The sequence below is a fragment of the Schistocerca cancellata genome, chromosome 5 (assembly GCF_023864275.1).
Source record: "Schistocerca cancellata isolate TAMUIC-IGC-003103 chromosome 5, iqSchCanc2.1, whole genome shotgun sequence".
In the NCBI taxonomy this organism is placed as follows: domain Eukaryota; kingdom Metazoa; phylum Arthropoda; class Insecta; order Orthoptera; family Acrididae; genus Schistocerca; species Schistocerca cancellata.
Genome location: NC_064630.1, coordinates 583,261,549 through 583,276,734, shown reverse-complemented (window position 1 = coordinate 583,276,734; position 15,186 = coordinate 583,261,549). Strand labels below are relative to the sequence as shown.

General features: G+C 42.2%; 1 protein-coding gene and 1 pseudogene across 1 annotated transcript in view; both read left to right on the top strand.

The window, feature by feature from the left end:
• LOC126188138 (protein FAM50 homolog) overlaps positions 1 to 15,186 on the top strand; it is a 127,775-nt gene that overhangs the window by 4,272 nt on the left and 108,317 nt on the right. The gene's annotated exons all lie outside the window — the stretch shown is intronic.
• LOC126189913 (5S ribosomal RNA) lies at positions 13,965 to 14,082 on the top strand (annotated as a pseudogene).

Genomic DNA, 15,186 nt, shown 5'->3' with positions numbered 1-15,186 from the left:
TATTAAACTGATAGTTTGGTAATTTTCACATCTGTCAACACCTGCTTTCTTTGGGATTGGAATTATTATATTCTTCTTGAAGCCCAGAGGTATTTCACCTGTCTAATACACCTTTCTTGCCACAAAATTTTGCTTCCACGAAATATATTGGTAGGATAATTTTTATTGGTTAGCTCTGCCAAGGATTTATCTGTGAGGCACTCTACACCTTCATATGTGGAGCCTTTATGAGAGCCATAGTGATTGGTGTCATTCCGTGTAAAATCCCAAATATTGTGGTGGATTCTAAGGTAACCATTTCAGAATTTAATCATACCTACATGTTTCAATAGTAAAACTCCCTAACTCTAACCATTTTTGATAAATTTGGGTTTTGGATACTAAAGGGTGTGTACCTGGTCATTAGTCAGGCACTAATCTACCTATTTTCAGAGACCTACTACTCAGTAATGAGTTAACCTACAGATCTAAATTGTTTTATTCATCTAGTATGTGCACCACTGCATTGATATAATGTATAAAAAGTAAGATACATCACTCGGATTTTTATGAAGAATGTTGAAAAACACACTTTTTAAATTCTGTGCTTCAAATTTGTAATTTTTTAAAAGTCATAACTTCACACAGGGAAAGGGTCGACAGAAGCGTCCGATCCCATGCGTCGGCTTTGACCCGTGACGTAAGGGTGTTGTCGTGTGTGACGTCATGACGGCGCGGAGTTTGGTTGGAGTGTGGCTGTCTCCAGTTCTGTTTTATCTTATTTTGTTTACTTTTCTGATCTGTTCGTTCTATCTCGTGAGATTTTTTTTTAATTTAAAAATGCTTATTACTTATTTTAATTATCTGTTTCCTCCAATTTCTGTTTTAGTTTATTATATTTATCTTTCTGATCTGTTCGTTCTATCCCGTGAGATTTTTTTTTTAAAGACAAAAAACACTAATCAGCTACTGAAGCATCTTTATCTTCTATGGGTTGCAGGGGTTACGACCCCTGGGGAGGTGGGTGGGTATTCATGCATGGCTGTCTTCACTTACACGTTGTAGCTACGCAAGACGTCTAAATTTGTTTATATTTAGTTTGCCCCCCTACCCAAAACACCCCAGTTCCCGTGCTTGTCCCGTTAGTGTCATTAGGCTTCTTGTGGAAAGTGTGTGTGTTTGTTTTTGTTTCCGCCATATTTGTGACATCATGGGTCAAAGCAGACGGGCGGGATCGGACGCTTCCGTATTTCCCAGGGAAACAGTAGAGACTTCATCCTGTGCAGTAACTCATCTGTCCTAGTATTAAGTATAAATAACAATTAAAAGAATTTAGCATTACAATTAGTAGTTTCTACCTCCACTTAAAGATGACTCCATCACAAAAGAATGTCAAATTTGATTAATTTCAAAGTTCTTGGAGGGTGAGGGGTAGGGGATACATAGACAGTTGAACCTTAACTTGATTTTTTGCTGAAATGTTTACATATCTGGTAGCAATCTTAGATGTAAACAAGGCTATCCCAACTAACTTTATTCATTGGCACAGAATAAAATGAAAATGCCACCGACACTTGCAGCCCATCTTCAACACTATAGGACACTGGTAAATGAAAACCATGTAAAATCCATTGAAAATGATTTCCGAAGTATTCTTGGTTGACCTGTAGGTCAGAATTGGAAGCAGGTGAGAGTTGAATACAGTTAGCAGTCTTTTTTTTTTTCAATTTGTATGTTATATTTCACTGTTAACTGTCTGTTCAGTGTAAGAAATTACAAGAGACAGCTTAGGAACACAAATGAGGCAATGAATCCTCATTCTGCTTCTGTAAATTAAGTAGGGACTTCAGTGAAACATAAGAAAAGATGCAAGCTGTAATGGGAGACATCAATAAGTTATGAAATATATACTGCTACATACAGATACAAAAATTCTACAAAGAATAGTATCATTAACAATTTCAAATATATAGAAGGGAGTTGTATTTTTAAAACTCTTCCAGCTTGCATATAACTTTGTTTTTCTTGACATTTTGATGCAAAAACGAAATGAGTTCACTTGAAGATGAGAGAGATGATATTTTCATAGCACTAATTGTCAAGTTGTGATTCAGCAGTAGGCATGCAGTTAATCTCAACATCTTTAAACTCATGTGATGCCTGGGGAATGTCTCCTATGTACCAGATTTCATCATACTTGAAAGCCACATTATGCCCGACGTGCAGCTGTTCCCACAAAGCATTTTCATGAGCTTCCACAGCAACAGTGCTCCCATTTTCATCCATTGTAAGGCTCTTCAGTAGAAAGGTATTAGCAGCAGTGACTAGAAATGCATGATTTGATCATGTTCTTGAACTGTTCTCATCGTACTGTACCTGTGTTTTAAGAAATTTTCATATGGTTTGAGCTTCTGCAAAGAAACAAAGAACATATTAACGCACTGTATTTTGTGGTGTATTTTGTACACAACTATTTCAGATTAACTTTGGTTCTTCACAGTTCAAATCATATGAAGCTTTCTTGGAAAGCAGGTACAGTACATTGAGGACAGTTCCAGGAACACGATCATACCATATATTTCTAGTCTCTGCTACTAACACCAATCTAATGAAGAGACTTCCAACAGATGCAAATGGGAGCACTATTGCTATGGATGCACATGAAAATGCTTTGTGGGAGCAGCTGCAAGTCAGCCAGTATGTAGCTTTCAAATATGATTAAAAGTGGTATATGGGACACATTTCCCAGGCATCACATGAATATGAATATAAAGATAATGAGATTAACTACATGCCTATCTCTGAACAACGAGTCCTTTCACATCCCAGTAAGAATGTTGCTGTTTGAGTCCCCTTCTCCAATGTTATAGGTAAGGTGGATGTCCCATCATTACATAGATGCAGTGCATGGTTTTATGAACTTGACAAGAAGTACCATGAAAAAATATCTCTCACCTTTGCATGACCTCATTTTTTTCTTTCTTTTTGCTTCAAGATGTCAAGGAAAACAAAGTTATATGTGCAAAGTGGAAGAATTTTAGAAAATACATTTTCCTTCTTTATATTTGAATTTGTTAATGATACTTCTTGACAAAATTTTTGTATCTGTGTGTACTGATAATGGAAAATCCAGAATGGAATGTAACACTATTATGAAAACAATAGTTGCTACTCACCATACAGTGGAGATACTGAGTCACACACACACGAGTCTGTGGCTGCTCAGGCTAGACTGCAAGCAGCAGCACAGGATGGGAGAGGCATCCGTGTGGTGGAGGTGAGGAGGAAGCTGGGGCAGGGAGTTGGATAGCAAGGGAGGGGGCTGGTAAAGTGCTGTTTGTGGGAGCGTACAGGGATGAGGTTGAGAGAGGGTAGGGCAGCCAGTTGCAGTCAGGAGGTTAGGCAGAGCGTGGAGTTAGCTGAAAAGGAGAGAAGTAAAAAGACTGAGGGTGTGTTGGTGGAATAGAGGGCTGTGTAGTGCTCGAATGGGAACAGGAAAGGGGCTTGATGGCTAATGACAATGACTAATGAAGGTTTAGGCCAAGAGGGTTACAGGAATGTAGGATTTGTTGCAGGGAGATTTCCTACCTCCACAGTTTGGAAAAGCTGGTGTTGGTGGGAAGGATTCAGATGGCACAGGCTTGAAGCAGTCATTGATGTGAAGAAAATCATGTTGGGCGGCATGCTCAGCAACTGGGAGGTCCAGCTGTCTCGTGGCCATAGTTTGTCGGTGGCCATTCATGGGGATAGACAGCTTGTCGGTTGTCATGCACAAGTAGAATGCAGCAGAGTGGTTGCCACTTAGCTTGTAGTTCACATGACTGGTTTCAAAGGTAACCTTGCCTTTTATGCGATAGGTGATGCTTATGGCATTAGGGAGTAGATGGTGGTGGGACGAGGTGTGGGACAGGTCTTGCATCTAGGTCTATTACAGGGATATGAGCGATGGGACAAGAGGTTGGGAAGAGAATTTGTGTAGGGATATATGAGAATATTGTGTAGGTTCGGTGGGCAGCAAGAATACCACTGTGGAAGGGGTGGAAAGGATAGTGGGTAAGACATTCCTCATTTCAGAGTACGATGAGAAGTACTGAAAACCTGGCAGAGAATGTGATTCAGTTGCTGCAGTCCTGTTCCACCAATGCACTCTCAGTTTTTTTACTTCCCTTCTTTTACCCAACACCCTGCCCTCCGTCAAACCTCCTGGCTGCATCTAGCTGCCCTAACCTCTCTCCACCTCATCCCTGTACGCTCCCACAAGCATCACTTTACCGTCCCCAACACTTATCCTGCTATTCCTCCCGCTCCCATCCCAGCTCCCTTCTTCCCCCCACTACCTGGTTGCCTCTCCCATCATGTGCTGCTGCTTGCAGTCTGGCTTCAGCAGCCAAAGACTGTGGTCGTGTGTGTGTGTGTGTGTGTGTGTGTGTGTGTGTGTGTGTGTGTACATTGTCTGTTTCTGACTAACGTCTCATTGGCCGAACGCTCACTTCCTGACAGTCTTTTTGTTATGCCTATCTGTGATTCAGCATCTCTGCTGTATGGTGACTAGCAACTATCCTTTTCATAATATTGTATATACTGATATATATTTCAGAAGTTCTCTCATTGTTGCTTGCATTTTTCTTATGTTTTACTGAAGTATCTTTTTAATTTACGGCACCAGAATAAAGGTATTTCACTTCATTTGAGCACCCAAACTGTCTCTTTTAGTTCATTGCACTGAAAAGACACTAACTGTTTTCAGCTCTGATCTGTTTACAGTTCTGACCTACAGGTCAACCACAAATACTGTAGGAACATTTTTCAGTGGATGTGCCCTGTAGTGTTGAATGTGGACTGCAAGTGTAAGTAGCATTTTTGTTTTATTCTATGCCAATAAATGAAATTAGTTAGGATATTCTTGTTTGCACCTAAGATTGCTACCATGTATGTAAACACTTCAGAAAAAAATTAAGTCTACATAACCCCCCCCCCCCACCCACCCACCCCCTCTCCCAGGACTTTGAAATATGTTCTTTTGCGATGGAGTCGTCTTTAAACGAAGATAAGAATTACTAATTGCAATGCTAAATTCTATTCATTGTTATTTATACTTAATACTAGGACTGAAGAGTTACAGTGCACAAGATGAGGTCTCTACTGTTTCTTTGTGCAAAGTTATGATTAAAAAAAATCAAATTTAAAGCACAGAGTGAAAAAGTGGTTCTTTTCTTTTTTTTTTCTTTTTTTCCCCACAACATTTTTCATAAGAATTTTGAATGATGTATTCTACTTTTCATACATTATATCAAGGTAGTGGCCTACATACTAGATGCATAAAAAAATAGTTTTGTAAGTCAACTCATTACTGAGTAGTAGGTCCCTGAAAATAGGTAAACTGCTGCCTGACATATGACCAGGTACATACTCTTCAGTCTTCAAACCTGAATTTATCAAAAGTGGTTAGAGTTAGGATAGTGACATAATTGGCAGTTTTATTATTAAGAAGTGGGTATCCTTGTACCAAACATGACTAAATTCAGAAATGGTCATCTTATCACCCCATGTCAGAATGACCCACAGGTAGTTAGCAAGCTTCTACTTCTTTTTTTTCCCTTGATCTCCTTCTTGCCCTCCTCCTTGTTCTCCTTCTCTCCCTCTGCTTCTTCTTTCTGCATGTATTGCCTTTTATGCCCTCTTGGTTGAAATGGTTGACATTTCCACATTTTCTCCCTATCTTCTGAAAGATCTTTGCCCACTGGATAATAATTCATCATTAATTTTAATATTTTGTCATCTTCCATGGTCCATCCAATTATTCTTTTATTCCTTAATCTGCTCATTTCAGCTTTTCACTGCCACTGAGAGCCTCTTCGTCGAGCACATCATGTGGGGGCAGGTAAAGCGAACATACTGTTAGCATATGACGCACATATTAGTACATGTGTGTCATATGCTAACAGTATGTTCGCTTTACCTGCCCCCACATGATGTGCTCGACGAAGAGGCTCTCAGTGATCTTCTTACACAGCTCCCCCACCCCTTCATCCTCTGTGGTGATTTTAATGCACACAATATGCTTTGGGGCTATGTGAGTACTTGCCCCAGGGGTAGAGCAATCGAGAGGCTTCTTCTGTCTTCCAGTGCCTATTTGCTAAATACAGGTCAAAGCACGCATTTTTGCATTGCAACTGGGTCGTTCTCTGCCACTGATCTATCGCTTTGCTCTCCAGCCATCACCCACACTGCTGAATGGGAAGTGGTTGATGACTTACACGGCAGCGATCACTTCCCCATCTGGATTCACCTGCCACATGCAGTGGAACCGGAAAGGAAACCGCCTCAATGGGTGCTTAGTAGAGCCAACTGGGCACTGTATAGTCAGCTAGCCCAGTTTCAACATCGGGTCAGTGTCCAGGAATGGGTGGATCATATTACTGAAGTGATCCACCGCGCCAGTGAAGCGTCCATCCCACAGTCCACGGGACAACCAAAGCGGCAGCCTGTCCCTTGGTGGCGCGACGAATGCCGCTCTGCAATCAGGGCTAGGCGGGCAGCTCTGTGTAGGTTCAAATGCTGGCCAACTGTAGAGAACCTTACAGCCTTTCGGGTGGCGAGGGCAAAGTGTTGTTGGATTATATGAGAGAGCAAGAAGGGGTTGTGGCAGCAGTTCCTGAACACAATTAATCATTCTACACGAAGTTCCATTGTATGGGAGACCATCAGGAGGATTTCTGGGAGAGGTGGGAGGTGCCCTATGGCTGCTATAATGTGGAATGGTACTCTCCAAACGACCCCAAAAGATATTGCCCAGTCTATGGAGGCTCATTTTGCAGCTATTACTGCAACTGCCAGTCAGAATCCAGCTTTCCAGCCCCACAGAGTGGCTGCTGAGAGGAGCAGTTTTGACTTCTGCTCACCCAATACAGAAGAGTACAACTGCGCATTTTCCATGTGGAAACTGGATTCTGCATTGTGTGGGTCTCGTGATACGTCCCCTGGTCAGGATAGAATCAACTATAGCATGCTGCGGCACCTCACAGGGAGAAATAAAGAAATCCTCGTCCGACTTCTTGATCTTGTTTGGATGTCAGGTCACTTCCCCGACTCGTGGTGTGAAGCAATTTTAATTCCTCTTTTAAAACCTGGGAAGGACCGCACGTGCCCGGGTAGTTACTGTAGTGTTGCCCTCACTAGCTGCAGGGGAAAGACCTTGGAGCGGATGGTCAACCGCCGCCTTGTCTGGATGTTAGGATCCAGACAACTCCTTAGTCACTTTCAGTGTGGGTTCAGGAGGTATTGCTCCACCTTTGATAACCTGGCCCTCCTGGAGGCGGCTATACAACAGGCTTCCCTGTGCCAGCATCACCTGTTGGGAATATTTTTTGACATTGAAAAGGCATACGACACTACTTGGAGGCATCTTATCATCAGGCAGCTCCACAAATGGGGTTTTCATGGAGGTCTTCCCAATTTAATTCGGTCCTTCCTGTCACCACATTATTTTCGGTACCGAGTCAGAGACGTACTGTCTGGTTGCTTTGAACAAGAGAATGGTGTCCCTCAAGGTAGTGTTTTAAGTGTGACGGTCTGTGCCATTGCTATTAATAGTATTACATCTGTTGTGAAAAGTCGTGTGCAGTGTTCCTTGTTTATGGACGATTTCTCTGTATTTTGCTCTTCTTCAAGCCTTGCAACAACGACCCATCAGTTGCAACTCACTCTGCAACGTTTGGATGAATGGGCACAGAAGAGTGGTTTTAAGTTTTCAACTGATAAGTCAGTGTGTGTTCTTTTTAACCGTTCTCATTCCATTTTTGGCTTGCCTGCGTTGAGGATGCGGGACACCGTTCTGAATTTTAAAGACACGGTGAAGTTTCTGGGCCTCACTTTTGATTCTAAGCTTATGTGGCTGCCACACATTAAGGAACTGAAAAAACGGTCTCTTAAGGCGCTGTCTATTTTAAAATGTCTTAGTCACCACACATGGGGAGCAGACAGGACTTGTCTGCTCCGGTTTTACAGAGCCTTCGTGTGGTCCCGGCTTGATTATGGATGCATGGTGTATGGGTCTGCAAGACCCACTTATTTAAAGTTGTTGGATGTGGTGCACCATGAGGGGATTCGGTTGGCCACTGGGGCGTTCAGAACGAGCCCTATACCGAGCCTCTGTGCAGAGGCAGGTGAACTGCCACTTCACCTCTGGCGGCATCTACTAATGGTGCGCCAGGCTTATAAAACATTATCCACACCATACACGCTTGCATACCAGACTGTTGCTCGGCCTCCTATTGAAAGGCTTTTTCGCAACGAGCAACGAGGTCCTATGGGATTCGTGCAAAGGATTGCATTTTAGAGATGGGTGTGGCCGGTTTTAATGTTTCACGTTGAGGTTGGAGCAGATATCCACCTTAGCTCCTCCAGAGACCCAAACTGATTTTAGATTTGGCAAATTTTAAGAAAGATAGTACATCAGATTTTACTTTCAAATCTTTGTTTTTTAATATTTTAGATAGGCATCATGATTTTACAGTAGTCTACACTGATGGATCCCAACAGGGGGATTTTCTTGGCTGCTCAGTAGTGTTCCCCGAACGTGTCATCAGGATTCCCCTTCCCCAGGAATACACTGTTTTTTCCGCAGAACTTCACGCGATCCTGAAGGCATTGGAGCAGATACGGTGTACTCAGGTGAAACACTTTCTAATTTGCTCTGACTCACTGAGCGCATTACAGTCACTGCAGAACCTGTACCCAGCGGAGAAGTTGGAACAGCTGATTTACGACGAACTGTACATCCTCCAACGACAGAGCAAGCAAGTGTCCTTTTGCTGGGTGCCAGGGCATGTGGACATATGAGGAAATGAACAAGCTGATCGAGCTGCCAAGGACGCCTGCAGGTTACCGGAGGTGACACAATGTTCTATTCCTTTGCAAGGTGCTGTTTCTGTGCTGCGGCGGAAGTCTATGCAATTGTGGGAGGAGGAATGGCTGGCGGTGAGGGAAAATAAGCTGCAGGTGGTGAAACCCACCATCCAGCCGTGGTGTTCCTCCTGCTGGTCACCTGGGTGGGACGAAGTGACCCTTACACATCTTCGCGTAGGGCACTGTCCTCTTACGCATGCCTTCTTAGTACGGCGAGAGGAACCCCCGCTGTGTGATGCCTGTGGCGTACAAATCACTGTACGCCACATTTTAGTTGAGTGTGATTTATATTGTTCTGTCAGGGCGGAAGTTAATATTAGTGGGGATCTGCCCTCGATTTTAGCCGATGATGAGGCGAGTGTCAAGAAAGTTCTAAGGTACTGTGATGTTTCTGGGCTTCAGCCTAAAATTTTAGGTTGGAATTTTTAGTGCGTTGCCGAGTGGCTGACCACTCCTTTTTATTCTTGTAATAGGCCAGTTCCAAACATGTGCTATGTGTTTCATTTTAACGCCTTCCCCTAAGTTCTCTTGCAGTTCTCCTCTTTACATGCTGCTTTCTGTTTTGCTACTGTTGACGTGCACACTTCCTATGTAGACTGTCACCTTTAATTTTAGTCTTATTTTTGCACTTGCTGCATTTTAGTGACACTCGTCCGTTATTGTTTCCGTTCGGGCGCTAAAGACTACACTGTTGAGTGCCCATAACACCATATCCATCCATCCATTTTCACTGCCAGTTCCCCTTTGACGCCAGCATTCCTCCTGCTATTGAGTAGTGTGTAACGAACCACTCTTCTTAGCAGTTGCATTTCTTGTGTGCTTTATTCATTTCTTTTTGTAACAGACCATAACTCTCTTGCATATGTCATGGCTGGCAGGCTAGTGACATAGTTTTGTAGAACGTAATTAGGGTGTCCTTTTTTACTTTATTTCTGAGGGTTCTCTATATTGTTCTGTTAATGTAGTTAAATATTTCTACTTTCTTTTGTATGTCCATGTATGTCATAAATAAGTAACCAGTCTTTCCTAAGTAGGTTGAACATGTTTACTTGTTCTGTTTACTGATCATTTATTATTATTTTGCTGGGAATTAGCTCCTGCTGCCTGAAAGCCAAAACGTTTGTTTTCTTTGAAGAGAATAATAGATTACACAACTTACCTCTCGTGGATAAAATATAAGAGCTGCTTGGAGTGTGTTCTCAGTGTCAGCAGTCACACTGTGATCGTCAGCAAAGAGTATGTCATAGAATGATTCCTTTAGCTGAAGTCATAAGTATGAAAACTTGATTTACTTTTCCGTTGCCTCAGTACATCATCAATATAAATATTAAGAAAGGGACACAAACTGCATCCTTGTCTTACTCCCAAATTTATCTTGGTCTTATTTTTTCTTTTCTGCAGTGATGATTATTGACATACTTTCTTCTACCTTTATTACAGGCAGACATATTCTTCTTTTGTACATCATCTCCCATAGTTCATCTCTACAGCATTACTTTATCAAAAGCTTTCACATAGTTTATGTCTGTGCACAATTAAATTTCTGAAAGCCTGTTTGTTCTTCTAGAAAAATATTTTCAGCTGTTAGTGCTAGTCACCTTATTACTATTTAAGAATATATTTTATACACCTTATTTAGCAGAGACATTCTCGTGTCATTTTTGTAATTACTTCTGTGTCCTTTCTTGTAAATGTAGCCACCTACTTTTGTCTGCTGGAATCTTCTTATTGCAGCTGTTGTGTTGGAAAAGCTCCCAATAGTCATCTACCTGTTGTACCAGTACCAAAGGTACCTCCTCTGCAGAAAGTACGGGATCTATCATTGTTCATCCATTTGACTGCGAGTGGCATTTCAGTGGTAGTGTGGATGGGGACCAGGAAGGGCTCAAGGTGTTACCAATCTCCCCAACCAACAAGTGTGAGGTGCTATCTTTCACTGTAACTGAAACAGAGCCAGTGAGATTCACTTCACCTCTTGTGGGGAAATCTGTTTTGTACAACATCAAGAGGGGGCAGATGAAAAAGGACAGGGGTCTATTAATCATAGGCATTTCAAACGTATGGTGAATGATGACACATCTTAGGGAAATGGCAGCAAGGAACGGGAAAGGACACCAGGTGCACTCAGTGAGAAAGTCAGGGCTTCATTCAGTGTGTTGAAGAGACTGTTCCAGCAGCCACAGCCATTGACGGAACAGGAAGCAACAACTGCATATTGTGGTACATGCTGTAACAAATGATGCCTATCATCTGGACTCCAAGGTCATACACAGATCATTCCAGTGAGTAGCAGAGAAGATTGAGAAGACCAGCCTTGTGCATGGAGTTTCAACAATGCTCACAATTTGCAGCATTGTCCTCAGAACTGATTGTAGCCCCTTAGTTTTGAGTCGAGTTTAAGGACTGAACCAGAGACTTCAGAAGTTCTGTAACAAGCTAGGCTGTGACTTCATGGCCTTGCGCCATGGGATTGAGAACCGTAGGACCCCCTAAATGGGTCAGGTGTGCACTACACATCAGAGGCTGTTACCGAGGTAGCTGTCTACATGTGGGGTGCACAAAGGAATTTTTAGATTAGGAACCCTCCATATCAGATCCAGGTAATGATAGCTGTAGGAAACCCAAATGTATCAGTACAAGATCAAAAGAAATGCCTGTGGCATATGAGAGTATTAAAAACGTAGTGGTTAACTGCCGAAGCAGTCACAACACAGTGCCAGTGTGTCAAGTGTTCCTGAAAAGCAGTGAAGCTGGTTGAAACCTTCAATTGATAGCAGTGAGACTTTTGGGGAAAATTTGTGAGTATATCAAAGGGATAGGGTAATGGGAAATGGAGGTGGTATATTTAACATAGTAGTCAAGAAACACTAATCCACTGAGATAGGAATTGCACCTACATGTGAGATTGTTTGGACAACACTCAATATCAGGGATGGGCGTAAACTGGTAATTGGCTCTATCTGTCACCCACCAGACACATCTCCTGATGTAACGAGTAACTTTAGAGGGGAAAACATCAGTTCACTTGTATGTAAGTTTCCCCTATCATGCTGTAATCATTGGTGGATGCTTTAATCATCCAACAATTAATTAGGAAAATTACAGTTTTGCTAGTGGTGGGCATGGTAATAGATCCTGTGAAACATTACTAAATGCCTTTTGTGCAAACTACCTAGAACAGATAGTTCGGAACCCCACTCATGACGGAAGTATATTAGATGAATGGCAACCAATAGACCTGACTTCTTCAAGGATGTCCACCTCGAAACTAATATCAATCATTGTTACGTGCCTGTGGCAACAATGGTTACCAAAGTACAAAGGGTTACTGAGATGTTCATAAACTAGATAAAAAATCAGTGTGCAGTATTTCAATGAGTAACATGAAGCTTTCAGTACAAGATTAGAGAAACTATGGCTCAAGTCTAAGAGAATAGTTAACTATGCACTGGATAGATGTGTACCCAGTAGAATAGTTCAGATTGGAATGAACCATCCATGGTATATAGTCACTGTAAAGAAACTTCTAAAGAAACAGAGATTACTGCAAAATAGGTGTAAAACAAAGCATAGGGCTATAGATAGATGGATGCAGAATGAAACACATTTGATTGTCAAGAGGGCAATGCATGAAGCCTTCAGTGATGACCGTAGCAGAGTATTGTCAAATAATCTTTCACAAAACCCAAAGAAATTCTGGTTGTATGTAAAGGCTGTTAGTGGCACCTGAGTTAGTGTCCAGGACCTAGAGAATGAGTCAGAAACTGAAATTGAGGACAATAAATCAAAAGCTGAAATGCTTAACTCTGTTTTCAAATGTTCATTTACAAAGTAAAATCCAGGAGAATTGCTCCAATTCAATCCTCATTGAATTCAGTATTAGTGTCATTAATGTTGAGAAACAGCTGAAGTTGTAAAAAATTAAATAAAGCTCAAGGACCAAATGGAATCCCCATCAGATTCTGTATTGAATTTGTGGCAATGTTAGCTACTCGTCTAAGTACAATCTATCATAGATCCCTCGAACAAAAACCATGCACATTTCTTGGAGAAAGGCATAGGTCATACCAGTCTACAAGAAGGGTAGTAGAAGTGATCCACAAAACTAACATCCAATATCCTTTACATCAATTTGTTATAGAATCTTAGAACATATTCTGAGCTCAAATAGAATGAGGTGTGAAACTTCGTGGCAGATTAAAAATGTGTGCCGGACCGAGACTCGAACTTGGGACCTTTGCCTTTCGCGGGCAAGTGCTCTACCAACTGAGCTACCCAAGCACGACTCAGCTCTGTCCTCACAGCTTTACTTCTGCCAGTACCTCGTCTCCTAGCTTCCAAACTTAACAGAAGCTCTCCTGCGAACCTGCAGAACTAGCACTCCTGAAAGAAAGGATATTGCGGAGACATGGCTTAGCCACAGCCTGGGGGATGTTTCCAGAATGAGATTTGCACTCTTCAGTGGAGTGTGCGCTGATATGAAACTTCCTGGCAGATTAAAACTATGTGCCGGACCGAGACTCGAACTCAGGACCTTTGCCTATCGCGGGCAAGTGCTTTACCAACTGAGCTATCCAAGCACGACTCACGCCCCGTCCTCACAGCTTTACTTCTGCCAGTACCTCGTCTCCTACCTTCCAAACTTAACTTTCTTTCAGAAGTGCTAGTTCTGCAGGTTCGTCGGAGAGCTTCTGTTAAGTTTAGAAGGTAGGAGACGAGGTATTGGCAGAAGTAAAGCTGTGAGGATGGGGCATGAGTCGTGCTTGGGTAGCTCAGTTGGTAGATCACTTGCCCGCGAAAGGCAAAGGTCCTGAGTTCGAGTCTCGGTCCGGCACACAGTTTTGATCTGCCAGGAAGTTTCATATCAGTGCACACTCCGCTGCAGAGTGAAAATCTCATTCTAGAATGAGGTGTCTTGAATAGAGTGACCTCCTCCATGCCAAGCAGAATGCATGCTGACAACATCAATCATGTGAAACCCAACTTGCACTTTTCTCACATGACATACTGAAAGCTTTGCATCAAGGTAGTCAAGTGGATGCAGAATTTCTTGATTTCCAAAAAGCATTTGACTCAGTGCCAACAGCCTTGCTGCAGTGGTAACACCGGTTCCCATCAGATTACTGAAGTTAAGCGCTGTCAGGCTAGGCGAGCACTTGGATGGGTGACCATCTGGTGTGCCGAGCACTGTTGGCAAACGGGGTGCACTTAGCTCTTGTGAGGCAAACTGAGGAGCTGCTTGATTGAGAAGTAGTAGCTCTGGTCTCAGAAACTGACATACGGCCAGGAGAGCGGTGTGCTGACCACATGCGCTTCCATATTCACATCCAGTGACACCTGTGGGGTGAGGGTGACATGGCAGCCGGTCAGTACCATTGGGCCTTCGTCGCCTGTCGGGCAAAGTTTTCTTTTTATTATTATTATTTAATTCAGTACCACACCTACACTTATTGTCAAAAGTTCGATCATATGGGGTATCAAGTGAAATTTATAACTGGATTGAGGACTCTTTGGTAGGGAGCACACAGCAAGTTATCTCGAATGGTTAGTCGTCATCATGTGTAGAAATAACTTTTGGTGCACCCCAGGGAAATGTGTTGGGTCCCTTCCTGTTCATATATTTTATATTAATGACTTGGCAAACAATATAAATAGTAACCTCAGAGTTTTTGCAGATGATACATTTATCTATAATGAAGTACTGTCTGAAAGAAGCTGCATAAATATTCATTCAGATCTTGATAAGATTTCAAAGTGGTACAGAGATTGACAACTTGCTCTAAATGTTCAGAAATATACAATTGTTCACTTAAAAAAATGAAAAACGTAGTGTGCTATGACTATAATATCAGTGAGTCACAGATGGAATACGTCACCTCAATCAAATACATGGGCGAACACTTTTTAGGGATATGAAATGGACCTATCACAGAGGTTGAGTTGTGGGTAAAGCAGGTGATAGACTTCGATTTACTGGTAGAAGACTTGGGAAGTGCAATCAGTCTACAAAGGAGAATGCTTACAAATCACTTGTGTGACTGGTTCTAGAATATTGCTCAAGTTTGTGGGACCCGTATCAAATAGGACTAACAGGGGATATTGAACATGTACAGAGGACAGCACTTTTGGTCACGCAATTGTTTGACCCATGAGAGAATGTTACCGTGATGCTTAGACTCTTGAAGATAGAAGTAAACTATCCCAAGAAAGTCTACTAACAAAGTTTCAAGAACTGGCATTAAATGAATGGCTCTAGGAATATACTACAACCCCCTATGTATCTCTCATATATGTATCACG